General features: G+C 33.8%; 1 pseudogene; it reads right to left on the reverse strand.

The window, feature by feature from the left end:
- Nucleotides 1-1,002: 1,002 nt before the first annotated feature.
- LOC149229749 (pathogenesis-related thaumatin-like protein 3.3 pseudogene) overlaps nucleotides 1,003-17,124 on the reverse strand; it is a 65,541-nt pseudogene continuing 49,419 nt past the window's right edge.

The following is a 17,124-nucleotide window of genomic DNA, read 5'->3' on the forward strand; positions in this document are numbered from 1 at the left end:
TTTTATTTTGATTATAGCCAACATTATTTTTCAATTTAAATAGTATTTTACTTTATTTTATTTGAAAAGAGACACTATTAACTCTAAGTTGACCACAAATGAAATTACACATCACTCTCATGTTGAGCTATAAAATAAGCCTCTCCGTTGAATGAACCTCTTGACTCAATTATAATGGAATTACACATCACTCTCATAATGAGATGTAAAATAAGCCTCTCAACGCAATGAACCTCTTGAATCAATTATACTATTGTCATTTGTTTCATTGAACATTGCATGATTAACATTATAAGTTTTATTTTCATGGTTTTCTATCCAAAACATAATTCTCTTTTTCTTAAAACAAAAACCGTGTGAAGTAAAAAAATGTGGTGGCAGTAAATTTTTTGGGTATATTTTAAGATTTTTTTAAATTAGAGAAACAACTATATTCATTTCATCAATGGCCAGTGCATAGTTACCATATCAAAAATTAATGTTAATTTATCTGGTACTAGGAAATTATGTTGGCATCATGTGTAAATGTGGAAATTTCCATTGGATTGGTGTGATAGCTTTTGGTTTAAGTTTGGACTAAAGAGATCGAGGGTAATTATTGTGAGAGTTCTAAAACTCATTATTCATATAATAAAATTATCAGGATTGTGTGAGATTTGGTTTAGTCTAGATATTCATTGGGAAGTTTAATTCTCCAAAATGACTTCTATCCTCAACCCTTCTCATGAAGTTTGAACCTGTGAATTAGTGAAGTCTAGTCTCAACCAAAAAACCCAACTCATCTATACCTCTAAATTAACTCTCTTCCATATTGCATAAAACTTGGCATGTAAATACAAGGGCATTCTTATTGTGAATATGTTACTACAGGGAGTTGACTTTATTTAGTGATGTTTAGTAATCAGCACCACAAGAGCCAGTGAAGGTGCTAAGAATATCATAATTGGCATAGAGCGAGTTTCCTTTATTTAGTTATATTTACTTTACTAGGATATTATGTTGTTAATTACCACAGAAGATGATGTTGTCATTAGCATCAGAAGGGCAGGTAAAGACGATGGTAGCATCGTCCTTAGCATAGTTGTACGCCTATGGGCACTGCCCCTTAAATTTTGAATAGAATTTGAGACCACATTTGTTTGCATGCTCACTCATGCAGCAACATTCAAGCTTGTTGAAAGAAACAAAAGCACTTTTTCACCCATCAGTTATTCTCAAATCTGAAGGGCAGATGGCATTGATGTTTCTAGTGCATCCTATTGTTTTGTAATTGGAATTGGACAGAGTTGCAGAGAAAGGAATATTAAAACCATCAACCAAAGGTATGTCATAGAAATCTAGATTCTAATACTAATTGAGTGCATATTCAAAAAGAATCGTAGGGACACTTATGTAGTCTTGATAATTGTGTAACCCATCGTAGTCACTAGTGTTGCACCTACCTCGCCCGCTCACATTGAAGGTGCATCCGCTACGAACCTAGATTCTCTCTTGTGTTTTTCCTATGAAGATGTTGAAAGTCCATGTTTGACCCTGTCCCAATGCTTTGTCACCACAAGGACTTGCAGTTGCCTAGATTGTGTATAGGCACTGGTTCTTCACTATGAATGTCGCGCCTTCTGTAACTACGTTTGACCAAACAATATTTACTAGATTCTTGTGTAAATATATATTAATATTTATATGTAAATACATATTTATGGCATATACACTCAAAATTTTAGAAATTTGATGAACAAGAAGTAATGTATGGTATATAAATTGTTTTTCCCAAGGAAAATATCTGGGTAGATGGGCTTGATGAGAAGATCCTAACCCCAAAGGTTTACTTCCTCTGGTCTAAAAACAAAAAATAAACAATGGAGAGAACATAACACATAAAATAAATATACATAGAGAATCGATCCCCCAAATCTTCCACTGAACAGGGTCTACCACAGGCCCGAGAAAAACCCCTGAGTAGCAAAGGCATCCCCTTGAAGCCAAAACAGATCTGATACCAAATGTAGGTTTTAACCCCATATCAAAATTACCTGCATATGAATTCTAAAAACAAAAATCAATCTGGTAGTCCCGGTTTTGGGATCCAGTGGAAAATATTTGTGTATATTTGTTTTATGTGTTATTATCTCGCCATTGTTTATTTTATGTTTTTAGAATTCGTATGCAGGTAATTTTTGTACCGGGTTAAAACCTACATTTGGTATCGGAGCTATTTTGGCTTCAAGGGGACTCCTTTGCTGTTGAGGGGTTTTATTCGGGCTTGTGGTAGACCTTAATCAGTGGGAAATCTGCAGGATCGATTCTGGTGGTGAAAGAAGATGGCGAGAAGTGGAAAGATAGAAATCAAGAAATTTAATGGTCTGAGTTTTGAGTTGTGGAAACTCAAGATGGAGGATTTGTTGGTGGATAAAGATCAGTGGATCGCAGTAGATCCAGGTACTGAAACAATGAGAGTGTCCGATGAAGAATGGAAGAAGTTGGATCGGAAGGCAAAAAGAACAATATGATTATGCCTCAGATTCAGTATTGTTGAATGTATCAAGGGAAGCTGCGATGAAGGCTTTGTGGGACAAGTTAGGGACTTTGTACCAATCTAAAGTATCTGGTGAATAAACTGTTCCTACATAAAAAGTTGTATAACCTGAGGATGAAAGATGGAGACTCAGTGATAGAGAATCTGAACGCATTTAATACTGTGGTAATCCATTATTATCTATTGATATTAAAATTTCAGATGAAGATAAGTGCATCAGTTTGTTGTGTTCTCTACCAGATTTGTGGGATAGTCTAGTTGTTGCAATAGGTAGCAATGCAATTGCCTCATAGTTTGATGAAATAGTCTCAGCCTTGCTGACGGAGGAGATGAGACGGAAAAATATGGAGAGACAGAATGGTGATGCCTTGTTTGTACAAGGATGGTCTTAGAACATAAACAAACATAAGTCCTCGAGTGGGAGATCTAAATCTAAAGGCAGATCTAAATCTCCAGGAAAAATTGTAAAGGTGTGTGGGAAATGTGGAAAGGAAAGGCACTACAAAAGGTACTGTAAATCTAAATCTTCTGAGAAAGGAAATGGATCTGATGATGCTCCTTCTTCAGAGATAAAAACCACCTCAGATGAAGGTGGGGATGTGTACTTGGATTCTTCTTCAAGCACAAATGTAGATCATGAGGCATGGTTGATTGAATCAGGTGCATCCTTTCACTTCACTCCTCATAGAGAGTGGTTATGCGAGTATGAGAAATATGATGGTGGTGATGTCTTCTTGGGGGATGACAGGAACGCTAGAATCGTTGGTCCCAGAAAAGTCAAGTTGAAGTTGCAAGGTGGAAGGATTAGAACACTTTCGAGTGTTCTGCATATTCCTGCATTAGCCAGAAATTTGACTTACGTAAGCAACTTGGATGATGCAGGTGTAAAAACAGTGTTCGAGAAATATACATACAAGATGGTTTGGGGAGAAATAGTATTGATGCGGGGATTTCGGATTGGAACTCTGTACAAGCTACAAGGTAGAACTATTATTGATGGGTGAAACAGTTATGTGGTTCCTGAAAGTGGAGCAGAGAATCTAGTGGTCTCTGGAGAAAAGACCATGCTATGGCATCAAAGGCTTGGACATATTAGAGAGAAGGGCCTTCGAATACTTCATGGTAAAGGTATGGTAGAAGGTATGAATAATAACTCTCTGGGTTTTGATTTCTATGAAAAATGTGTATATGGGAATCAGAATAGGGTGAGTTTCCCCTTTGGTGGTAAGAGGGCAAAATAGATATTAGAGCTTGTGCACAGTGATTTGTTAGGACCTATGAAGGTTCCATCACTGGGTAAGTCTGTGTACTATGTATATTTTATAGATGGCTTCTCAAGGAATACATGGATATATTTCCTCAAGAAGAAATCTAAAGTCTTTGACACGTTTAAAGAATTTAAGGCTCTGGTGGAAAACCAGATAGAGAAGAAGATAAAGGTGTTGAGTACATATAACGGTGGAGAGTTTTGCAAGAAGGAATTTGAAGAATTCTGTAAGAAGTGTGGTATAGCATGGAAGAAGACTACTCCATACACACTTGAGAAAAATGGAGTTGTAGAAAGAATGAACAAGACATTGATGGAAAGGGCAAGAATCATGGTTAGTGGTGTCGGGTTAGGACAAGAATTCTAGGCAGAGGTGGTGGGGACTGCATGTTACTTGGTCAACAAATCACCTTCATCAGCGTTGGAGGATAAGACTCCACGAGAGGTATGGACTGGTAAGAAACCCTCTCTTTCACATCTGAGGTTATTTGGATGTGATGCATATGTACATGTTCCAAAGGAGAAAAGAACAAACTTGGATAGTAAATCTGAAAATTGCATCTTTATTGGGTATAAGGATGGTTTAAAAGGCTATAAGATTTGGAACCCAATAACAAGTAAGGTTGTGTATAGCCGATATGTGGTGTTTAGAGAGGTGAAAGATGTTATTAAATGTGAAGTCCCATCAAAGGAACCTGAGAAGATAGACTTTGAGCTAAAGGTTGAAGAATTAGACTCTACAGCAGAAGAAGAATCAGAAGATAAAGAGCCACGAACTCTGATTGTGAGAAGATCAATTCGAGAAAGAAGGCAGCCAGAAAGGTATAGTCCATCTACTTTTTGTTCAAAATTTTCCTTATCTATTACTGATGATGATCCCAGAACTGTGAAGGAAGCAGTAGATTCAGAGGATGGAAAACTCTGGAAAGAGGCCATGGTTGATGAAATGGCATCTTTGCACAAAAATGAGGCATGGGATCTAGTGGAGTTGCCAGATGGAAGGAAACCCATAAGCAATAAATGGGTGTTCAAAAAGAAGACAAATGCAAAAGGAAAGGTGGAGAAATATAAAACTCAATTGCTAGCAAAAGGTTATTCCCAAGTGCCGGGAATTGATTTTGGTGATATTTTTTCTCCTATTGCCAAGGTAGCTTCTATTAGATTACTTTTATTTGTTGTTGCTTCTTTTGATTTTGAGGTAGAACAGATGGATGTGAAGACATCATTTCTTCATGGGGATCTGGAAGAAGAGATCTACGTGAAGCAACCTGAAGGCTTTGTGATGAAGGGTAAGAAAGAACTGGTATGCAAGTTAAAAAATTCTTTGTATGGGTTAAAACAATCACCAAGGATGTGGTATCAGAAATTTGATACATTTATACGGGGACTTGGATTCACCGAAAGCAAAGTAGATCATTGTGTGTATTTTAAATTAATTGGTGACCGTGTTATTTATCTAGTCTTGTATGTGGATGATATGTTGTTGGTTGGAAATGACAAAGAAATTATCCAGTATTTGAAGACTCAATTGTCCTCCAAATTCGACATGAAAGATCTTGGTGCTGCAAACTATATTTTGGGCATGGAAATTAAAGAGATTGGGCAAAGAGGAAGCTCCGATTAAACCGAAGGAAGCATGTTGAGACAATAATGTAGAGGTTTAATATGCAGGATAGTAAATCGATGAAGGTTCCTATTCCTGTAGATGTAAAGTTATCTGTTGAATAGTGTCCCAAGACATAAGAAGAGGAAGAGGACATGTCATATGTTCCATATGCAAGTGTAGTTGGTAGCCTAATGTATGTGATGATTTGTATTAGACCAGACATTGCACATGCAGTGGGAGTATTGAGCAGGTTTATGTCAAAACCAGGGAAGGAGCATTGGACAACAATGAAGTGGGTTTTTAGGTATTTGCGTGGCACTAGTGATTATGGTTTGTGCTACTAAGGAATATTAGGATTGGATAGAGTTTTGGACATCCGTGGCTTTGTTGATGCAGATTATGCTGGAGATATGGATCAGAGAAGATCTACAAGTGGGTATGTGTTTAACCTATTTAGAGGTGCAATCAGTTGGATGAGTAAGAGACAATCTGTAGTGGCACTGTTAACTACAAAGGAAGTATACATGGTAGCCACTCATGCAAGCAAGGAAGCAGTTTGGTTGTAGAGATTGTGTTCAAGTATGGGGTTAGTACAGTGAGCTATAAGGATAGACTGTGACAACGAAAGTGCAATTTTCTTGGCAAAGAACCCTTTTTATCATTCAAAGAAAAAGAACATTTATGTTCAGTATCACTTTGTGAGGGATATGAGAGAAGACAAAAAGGTGTTGCTGGTAAAGGTCGATACTTTGAATAGTACTGCAGATGCATTGAAAAAATTTGTGAGCTCTGAGAAGTTCTCTTGGTGTAGAGAAACAATGGGCATTACAGGGTTGGATCAACGACTAAGCTCTCTTGTGGCTCCTTGTGGAAACAAAACAATAAGTGGGAGAATGTTGGGTTTTGTTATATTCTTTCCACGACTAGCCCCAGTACGTGGGCAGACCTACCTATGGTTTTGGGCATGGCTTTCGCACATGGTTTTGGGTGCGATGGTTTTTGCTCCATGGTATTTTTTAGATCCAAGGGAACTGTGGTTATGATCTGATCTGGGTTAATGGATTAGGGTTTATGGATGCTTCAACATGTATATATATGGATTGTAACATTGAAAGGAACATAATGAAAAATCAATATGGTAGTCCTAGTTTTGGGATCCAGGGGAAAATCTTTGTGTATATTTGTTTTATGTGTTATGGTATCGCCATTGTTTATATTTTGTTTTTAGAATTCATATGCAGGTAATTATGTACGAGGTTAAAACCTACAATTCTCAAAAGTTTAGGGTAAGCAATGCCACTAAGAAAATGGAGCGTGTATAGAAGACCATCTAATTGCAAGTCCATTCAGTGACAAATAATAGTGGAAATTGGATCCTGAAAATGAATCAGTTTATCTTTTTAATATTATCTTCGAACTAATTTAGATGTTTTCATAGAGGTTTGATTAAGACTTTAAAAGGGAACATTATATATATGATTTTGACCTTTTTAGCATCATTTATTTTTGGAATGTGTATATTATGATGCTTTTATTATCTCCATATCATGTGATATATCACGACGCTTTACTAAATGTGATAATAAAAATTGTTTTAAAATTTTGGTGACAGAGTTTTTATTAAAAACAATAAGTAATATGATTTTGAATTGTAGAAATATTATTTAAAGTAATTTGGAGGAGGTTTATGATTAAATTTTTTGGTTATAACTATAATAAAAAGAATGTATGCAACTAATAATTCATGACTTAGCAAGAATAATAAGAGCTATGACATCATGTGAGTAGGGTCACTTACTCCTCTAACCTTATCATAGTATGGAATTAAACCCAAATATATGAAAGAACAAACCATAAAAAAATATGGTTGGATAATGGTACCATTATATGTGGACAAGAAAATATGACTAATTTATTAAAAATACATATAATAATGAAATTTAAGTTAAACTAAAAACGTAGATACTTGATTTTGTGTGTATATATTTTTATTACATTAAAAATATATGTCACAATGAAGTTGCAACAAGGTTTTAATTAAAATAAAAGCATAAAATTTGATTTTCTGTACATTTTAAAATATATAAAGTAATGTTGTTTTTTATTCTCATATTTATGAAAATTTATATAATTTACCATAATGTTGCATTAAGTTTATTTCATTTTATTAAAAAAGTAAAATCAAGAGATTGTTTTATTTATATAGATATTATAATTAAGTTAATAGAAAAATAATAATAATAATAATAATAAATGAATGAATGTATGCGAGGTTTCTACTTATTTACTAAAGAAAAGGTAGATTTTTCTATTTAACTTGCTAACAAGAAAGAGTGCAAAATACACCATTTTTATCTTTCTTATAGGCTAGGAATAGCTCACTTACCTTGTTACTTGCACCAAGCCCTTGCAATAGTGAAACTTCAATTTAATCATTTTTCCATTGTTTTAATTTTTTAATTATAATGTTTTTCAAACACGAAGATGGTTGGAAAATGCTTGATTTACCTTTAACATAGTGTAAAATGTTCAATAAGTATAAAATAAGGTATGTTTAAAAGGGATAAAAAATTTTGTTAAAATAAATCATAAATAATGTGTGTGTGTGTGTGTGTGTGTGTGTGTGTGTGTGTGAGAGAGAGAGAGAGAGAGAGAATCAAGTGTGTGTGTGTGTGTGTGAGAGAGAGAGAGAGAGAGAGAGAGAATCAAGTGTGTGTGTGTGTGTGTGTGTGAGAGAGAGAGAGAGAGAGAATCAAGTGTGTGTGTGTGTGTGTGTGTGTGTGTGTGTGTGTGTGTGTGCGCGCGCGCGTGAGAGAGACTAAATTAACATTTGTATTTTCTTAGAACATCTTACTTTAAATCATGAAAACAAGGTCTGACAAAAAATGATTATTTATATTTTAGAAGAGAGCTCACCTTTGCATACTATGAGTGGTCAATAGCCACACATGGCATTATTAGATGTTTGTATTTGTTATGCTTGGACACTTATATTCAAACCTCATGTATGCTTACACTTGCTTGATTAAAGACCCACATTAGTAGTCAATGTCCTCTAAAAACTAGAGGAGGCTTGATTAAAGACCCACATTAGTAGTCAATGTCTTCTAAAAACTAGAGGTGGATTTTATTTCCTTTAATTGTATCTTTGTGGTGTTGTTGACACATCCCCGATGCAAAGATGGGAATTTTTTTGGACCTTTATACAAGTGGTGCTCAACAACCTTACACTTTTCTTTTCTTTGGTTCTATTGCACTAAAAATAGGATAAGTGAACTTATCACAACAATTTAAAATGGGGAATTAGAAGATTTCCATGTTATGGTTCATTGAACCCATCAACCTCTAGAAATTCCAAAAATATAACATGAATATCTCTTTGAAAATCCATTTAACACAAAAAGGTAACTCCACACAACATGCATTTTTTATTGACAAACAACAAATAGAATGTCATATTTATATATTTATTTCAAAAGCACCCAAACTAGACTTGTAAAAGTTCCCAACCCATGTCTTTATACTCTCTTTGAAATAGGTCCATAAATACAATCAAAATCTTAATTCTTGAGTTCAAAGATCTAATGTGTGTGTACACACAGACGCACACACAAATCATCCAAACCTCTTACCCTTGATTTACTTTATTATATATTCATAGAGAAGACCTCCCATAAAATTCTATATTTGACTTAATAGGAAAAATCCTTTTATCATCTTAAAAACTCGTTTTCCTTTAAACTAACCTAGTGCAAGCATATATATATATATATATATATATATATATATATATATATATATATATATATATATATATATATGTATATATATAAAGACTATTATTAGGGATGGAGACCAAAATGATTAAATAAATAGGAATTCGGTACACTTAGGATTCTTGCATGGAACTGCTATGGTTTTCAATGGAGCAAAGGGCCTAGATTGAGTTGGATATTAGTGGAATTGATATTATATTTCTAGTTGAAACATGGGAGCATGAAGAATCTAAGGTTCCTCACATTAAGAGCTTTGTATTGTGGTTGTCATGGAACAAGAAATCCTTCTATAAGGCACTAATACATATGGTGTATAAATATGATGAGTAGTTTCAACAATTTGGATAAAATGGAAAGTACTTTTGGAAATTACTAAATAATTATCATTTTTTTATTTTTATTTATCCTTGGTTCCCCAACATTATTTGGAGTTTTGACAATGTTTAATTGTCTTGGAAAGTTCGACTTTGATTTGATGAAGTGTTAAGGGCACATGGTGACCATTCATGACCCACCAATACCCTATGAATTTCCAGTGTGATTCAACATGTAGCACCCACATGGCACTACCATGTCAACAAAGTATGCATCTCATGGGTGGATTTGGCATCTTGGGGCTTAATTATGCCTATTCAGGTGTAATAGGTGGCAAGCAGTAAGCCAATGATTGGTTTACTGCCTTTTTGTCATGTCTATTAAATATCACAGTAAACACATCCCATGGACATGATAACGATTAGTAGTTTTGATGGAATGAATAAAATCTATCGTACCATTGAAAATTACTAAATAATTATCATTTTTTTGTTTTTCTTATCCCTGGTTTCCCATAGCTCATCGGATTTTAGTTAAATATGATCAATGTTGAAATCCAAACTCATAGTTAATGAACTGCTACAAACACATGGCACTTAGTACTATTTTTTCACATGGCATTAATGGAATATCGATACTATTTTGATTCACACTTTTCTTATATGTGATGTTTTTCATGATCTTTAATGTTTAAGATATGCAATATATAAGAGATATTTAATGGATATTAAATAATAATATATGAATTATTGATACTCTATTTCTAATACATCCCTATGACTTCATCACATGAGTTCACAACCTAAAGGTTCTATGATTCTTATAAACTTTAACTCTACACACAAAAAACAACATCATTTATGAACTAGCATTCACCCTTTTGTTTTTATTTTTAAGAAAAAGAAGCAACAATGATTAGGCATGTTTCAAGTTCATAAGTAAACATCACATGAGATTATTGAATTGAGACTTCTGTGATCCATATCAAATTTTTGAAGAATTCTTCCGCGAAAATCACATGGAGAAATTTATGTCGATGCGTTTCGAACCAACCAGTGTGGTTCATCGTCAGGACAAGTTGAATGAGCAGATCTGGCTATGCACTTTAAATTGACAGGGAAGAATATCCAATGACTCAAATTTCTCGAGCTATTGTCTTTTTAGCTGTTACCTTATCGAGAAATCTGAGTCATTGGATATTCTGCCCTGTCTATTTAAAGTGCATAGCCAGATCTGCTCATTCAACTTGTCCTAACGATGAACCACACTGGTTGGTTCGAAACGCGTCGACATAAATTTCTCCATGTGATTTTCGCCGAAGAATTCTTCAAAAATCACATGAGATTATTATCCAATAACATTTATTTCATTCATAAAATATCATAGCATAAATTAGGATAAAAAATACTTAAAAGGACTCTACTATGCAAATACACTCCACAATCATAAAAAACTCACCATTCATAAAAATATCTTGTGCATAAATAGGTAAGAGATTCCTAGTAAAAGCCTATAAATGCACAACATGTTTGTAAAAAGCAAGCCAAGGTTGTATTTTAGTTTGGGTTTTAGTTGTGCAAGTTGTTTGGGGTGTGTTTATCATATTATACATGTTCATGTTGTTAATTTTTCAATTACAAGTTTAAAAGAAGTTTATCTGAGGCAAAGTTTGCCTTGTCATTTGGAAGGTTAAAATTGTACTAAGTGACCAAGTTAAAATGCATGCCCAAGCTTCCTTTTAAATCCAAAAATTGTTTTATAAGTTGTAATATGGAGGTATATATATGGTAAATTTACCTATATCATTTAAAATGCAATTGAAGAACAATAGGTTGCTTTCATCTACCAAGATTTGGGATTTCATATATATTTGAAGGTAATATTGCCTTAGAGTAAATGCACACCCTAGTCTCAATTTTGACCTAAAATGAGTGGTTCAAATCTCAAAAGGTATAGTTTAGGCTTTTACACCTATAGATAGCCTTAAATTGGCATTTTTAGAGAAAATAATACTTTTTGTGTATATATGCTAAAAATTGCCTTGTAAAATTAATGGGCCTTTCTTTTACCTTTCTAATTGTGCAGAAAGACAACCAAAAAAATGCACATTTAGTTGTCAATCTAAGGTTCGTATGGAAATTGTAAATTGTCATGCATCATCTGTGTTGATACAATCTAAAGTTGTAGTAATGTAAATGTGTGTCACAAAGCAAGATATTGGGATGAATTCATAAGTCACCAAGAGAAATCTACTTGAAATCCAATGCATACTTTGCAAGAATGTAAAGAGCATTCTTGTAGGAGAGTAAATATCACACTTGCATGAAATTAAATATCACACTTGCAGAAAATAAATTACACAAGCATCTAAGGTGACTTGTTCCAATGTTAAAATGATCTTGGTTAAATTAATGGAACTATAGTTGCACGTGAAATATGATGCAATAAATCACAAACCATTAAACCACACTTTCTTCATAAAAGAAATAAGGCTATAAATAAGATGAGGTAAATAGAACACAATTGAGAATAGAGTAATTATATTTTTGGAAAATAAATAGAGTATTATGGTGTTAGTGTAGAGTTGTAGCAACAATCTAAGTCACAAATTGTTGTGTAAATCCCATAAAAACGATTGGTACACATTGAATGATAATGTTAATGAATGAAGTATAGCAACAATTCCAGGCTATAGAGTTCCAATAGTATGAATTATCAGAGTTGCAGCAATAAACCTAAATGCGGAGTTGCAGTAGTACAGTATATCATAGTTACATCAAGTGAAATCTAGTGTTGCAGCAATACACATATTGGCAATTGAACTTTTGAGTTTTAACAAAGGAAATAATGAGAGTTACAACTAAGTACAAGAAGAATTGTTGGAAATAAATGAAAGATATAAAAAGATACTACAACTATTCTATAAAGTACATAGAATACCCGATTAAGGAAGGGGCCCTACCTCCTTAAACAAGACCCTGGTTTATGAAAGTAGTAAGGCGCTAAATACTTAGCACACCATTCGTTGAACCTGAATGAATAGGAACTTTATATTGCAAGAAACTAGAAATACAATAAAGAACTTAGCTTTGATTTTGATCAATCACCTACTTAGCTTGTTTACTTATTACTTCCTATCTCGAGGAGAGCGTGTGTTTTTATACATGATGTTCTCTATCTAAATTAATCAAAATTGTTGATGGACAACTATGAAAATCAAGTTGTTCCATCTTGTTACATCAACTTTCCAAAAGATATCGAAATCCAGGCACATGCTGACTTAATCATCTATATGATAAATGGTGGTTGAGTCATTCATTCCTTTCTAAGCACCTATTCACCCTTTTCATTTTCCTGCATGAGTAGTTCAATTATTTAACTACCTGGTCAATCCATAGATAAAAAAAAATTGGTTAACTGATGCATTGTTGCAACTAACATAGAGTTACAACACCCTAACATTCTTCAGTGAGTTGCAACAAAATTCATTTGGTGCAAGTAGCAACAATGGGGAGAGTCACAACAAGCAAGAGTTGCAACATCATAGAGGTGAGAATCACAACAACAAGGAATTGAGAGTTGCAACAATGGTGTAAAGACCTGGAATTATAACATATAAATTTTACATCAATCCATGCTATAAAATATCAACACATAAATATTCATCTGGCTAGGACATAATTTACGAGATCATGAGATGAAATATGCACCTGTAAGAGATGATAGTTTTTACTAGATAATTCATAGTGGTTGTGCTATTATTCTCCCACTGTGCACAACACTATTTTGGGGACAACTCACCACCCAACCACAGGCTCAGCTGCATGGAATCTTTCTACAACTGGAAACCCCCAAGCCCTCAATTAAATACTACTACCAGTGGCTCTTTTGTCTCTCGGCATTCCCTTCCTAAAAGAATGAATACCTCTCAAAAATGCAGTCTATTATTATTTTTCTTCGTCATTTTTTATTTCATTTATTTTTATAGTGTCTTCGTTACTTGTTATTTTATTTATTTATATATTAATGTTTTTTATTTATTTTATTATTGTTCTTGTTGATGTTGGTTTATTATTATTATTTGTAATTGTTATTACTTGATACAGGAGCAACTAACCTAGGGTTGAATGTGTACCAAGGGAGTTGGTTCCCTAAGTTAAGATTTAATTACTTATTGTATTTTCCTATAGTTTTAGGAGAAAATGAGAATTATTGTAAATAGGAGAAGGTTCGAGAGTATTTTGGAAGAGTTGAGAGATTTGAGGGTTAGTTAGATATTATTTATGGATAAGGGATTAGATGACAGTTTTTATGGATCATGAGAGATATTGTGGGAGTTTGTTTAAGGTCTAGAACCTACTTTGGGCTCAGATCCACTTGTATAAATCTAGGTGAGCGCATAAGGGATGTAAGTGAGTGAGAGAGAGGAATGAGAGGCCAATGATTAGGCCAATAGTTCTCTTATAAATATTTTATTTATTAATGAATTAATTCTGAATATTTATATGCATTGGTTGTGCGTGGATTTCAGTTTTATGTTGTGTGTTATTTTTAAGTTGTAAGCTCCTAGTGTGCGACATCATTTTTTGTATCAAATCAGGTGTAATTTATTTGCAAAGAGTCGAGAGTTTTAGTGAGTAAGTTCTACAACCATAGTAATTATCAAGAAGGTACTGTGTGTGGAGATTGTAAAATTGCAAGAAATTATACACCCAGAGATGCCACAAAGAAGTCATGATCATCATCGCTAAGAATTGAAGCCACTTGTGAAAGTAAAGATTATTGTTCTTGAAGATCGATGCATGTAACTGCATGGTGAATGAGTTATCACTAGTAGCACGTGAAAGGATCTCTTTCCCCAATATTTATAGTTTTTTCTTACACTCGTCATAGTGGATGATAGAGATCTGGCATGCCAATTTGACACTTTCGTGTTGTCTTTGGTATTTTGGAAGGTGCATAAGGCATGACCAAGAAATGTAAATTAGATCTCACGATCGATTATGCAAAAAGAAGCACATAGTTTTGAAATAGACTGAAGATTTATCAACCACGAGATCAAGGAGAGGATAAGAAGCAGTGTTAAGAGGTAAGAAGTTGTCGCAGGACATGTGGATAGAACATATGTTAAGTTCCTAGGAACTCAATCCTTTATAAACCTCCATTTTTGGCTTTGTATGTTGATAATGCGTGGGTGTCGAATCAAGTTTATGGGTACATTGACTTGATCTTTGTGTGTGATCAACTATTGATTGTGAATCGATTCCTGTGATGGTTGAATTCCATGTTGATATGTGCATATCACTATAGGAGAAGAAGGGAATCGAGAAGGCCTTGCTTTATTGTATAAGATACCGCAATCTTGTTTGTCATTATTTCGTGAAGCAAGTTTTGGGCATGGTAAATTTGTGATTTATAATGCAACGCATGCACATTGGACATGGTACCATAATCAGGATGACTACTCAGTTGTTTCCGATGAGGTTTGGATTAATAGCCTTGCTAGTGATTCTAATAGTTGTTGAGAAGCAGATATTTGGTGTTTATCCTCGCAAAGAAAGGCAACAAAAAATGAGAGTAAAGTTGATTTCAAAAATATAACATTTAAGACGAGATCAACAGTTTGATAATTTCGAGAAGGAATCTATTTAGATCTATGCATGAATAGGTCATTTAATGGAATAATTGTAATAAGCAATCTGTTATTAGAGGTTTTCCTTTTGTAGCCTGCTCCACGGGGGATTTTTCTACCTTGTTCTTGTTATCCTCATGTGAAATTATCTCGTAAGGTATAATAATGATAAGTAGCGTCTTTTCGTCTTTCAAAAACAAAAATAATAATAATAATAATTATTATTATTATCATAAAATAAAGTCTTTGAGAGATAAGGATGACAATAAAAAGTATTTTTAAAAATTGTAATATTTAGAGTGATAAAGTTAGTGGAGATATAAGGTATGTTTCTTAATTTCTAATATTTTGGAGTAATAAGTGGATGAGTTGAGAGTTCATGAAATTTTTGAAATAAAAAGGGTTCATTTTCGGTTGTATCGGACACCCAAGGTTCATTGATAAAAAGAGTTGACATGAAATTATAAGTTTGGAGTTAAAGAGTCATAAGTCAAGTCAAAAGTGCAATTAAGTTTGAGTCATTGAATTTAATGGGTGTATGATTGATAGAGCCCGACACCCAAAAGTCTGGTCAATTTATTGTAAAGACAAGGGATATTGCAGTCATTTTCAACAAAGAAAGCAAAGGATAGAGAAGCCTATGCAAAGGAAAAAGGAGAGGAAGATGATTATGGATGGTCATTTACAGAATTCAGCAAAAAAAAATAAAAAAAATTAATTAATTAATTAATTAATTAATTAAAAATTAAAATTAAAATTAAAAATTAAAAATTAAAAAAAAATTAAAAAATAAAAAATAAAAAAATAAAAATAAAAATAAACAAATAATAATAATAAAAATAAACAAATAAATAATAATAAAAATAAATAAAATAATAAATAATAAATAAAAATAAATAAAAGTAATAATAAGTAAATAAAATAAAAATAAATAAATAAATAATAAATAAAATAAAATAAGGTAGAGATGGAAGCGGTTAAGGCGAAGAATGTCGAACTTAGGGAGAAGTTCACCAAGCAGGGAGAGAGTCATGCGAACCTCAAGGTGCAATATAAGTATCTTGAATGGAGATATGATCAAACCGTGAATGAGGTCAACGAAATTGAAACTATGAAGAGATAAGGCATGGATGAGACCGCAAAGTTGCAGAAGATTATTTTTGAAGCTTTGAACGAAATTTTTGATTTTGCAAAAAGAAGTGGGGCAAGGTTTGATTGGTGGAGCTTCCCACATCAATATTAAGGAACCAAATTCATATGCTTGAATGAGGAGCATGAAAACACTTGGAAACTTTATATGGGATATGGAACAATACTTTGAATGGTTGGAACTTGCATCGGAAGAGGCCAAGGTGAAGGTTGATGCCCAATTCCTTACGAAAGATGCCAATATGTGGTGGAGGAAGAGAATGGATCAGATTTCCCATGGTGATGTTGAGGATATCTCAACTTGGGAGGAAATGAAAGAAGCAATGTTGGCTCATTTTAGCTCGGAAGATGAAACATGGGATGCATGAACGAAGATTAAGTACATCAAGAAAACCAAAAGTCTATAATCTTATCAATGGGAATTTGCGAGTGTGATTTTGGAGTTACCTGACATGGTGGAGACAGAAAATGTTTTCAACTTCATCATTGGATTGAACACTTGGGCACACAATGAGGTGAAGTGACAGAAGACCAAAACACTTGAGGAGGCATTTGTTGCATTTAATAGATTGGTAGACCATTATGATGAAAGGACCGAGGAAAAGAAGAAGAAGCCTCATAAACCAAAGGAGAAAGCTTCAAAGGAAGTTGATGCAAGAATAGGTGGTAAGCTGAAGGCAAAGAAACCTTTGAAGTCATTGTGCGAAGGTGACCATACGATGAAGAATTTTCCTTCAAGATCAGGAGTCCCAGTTGTTACGCAGTCGAATGGAAAGAAGAAAGAGGAATCAATGGTTGGGTTGATGCAAATTTTGGGTGTTGTAGCAGCAACAGAGGCTATCC

Source organism: Pinus tabuliformis, chromosome J, assembly GCF_031772625.1.
Source record: "Pinus tabuliformis cultivar Carrire ecotype Pingquan chromosome J, CPIR1, whole genome shotgun sequence".
NCBI lineage: Eukaryota > Viridiplantae > Streptophyta > Pinopsida > Pinales > Pinaceae > Pinus > Pinus tabuliformis.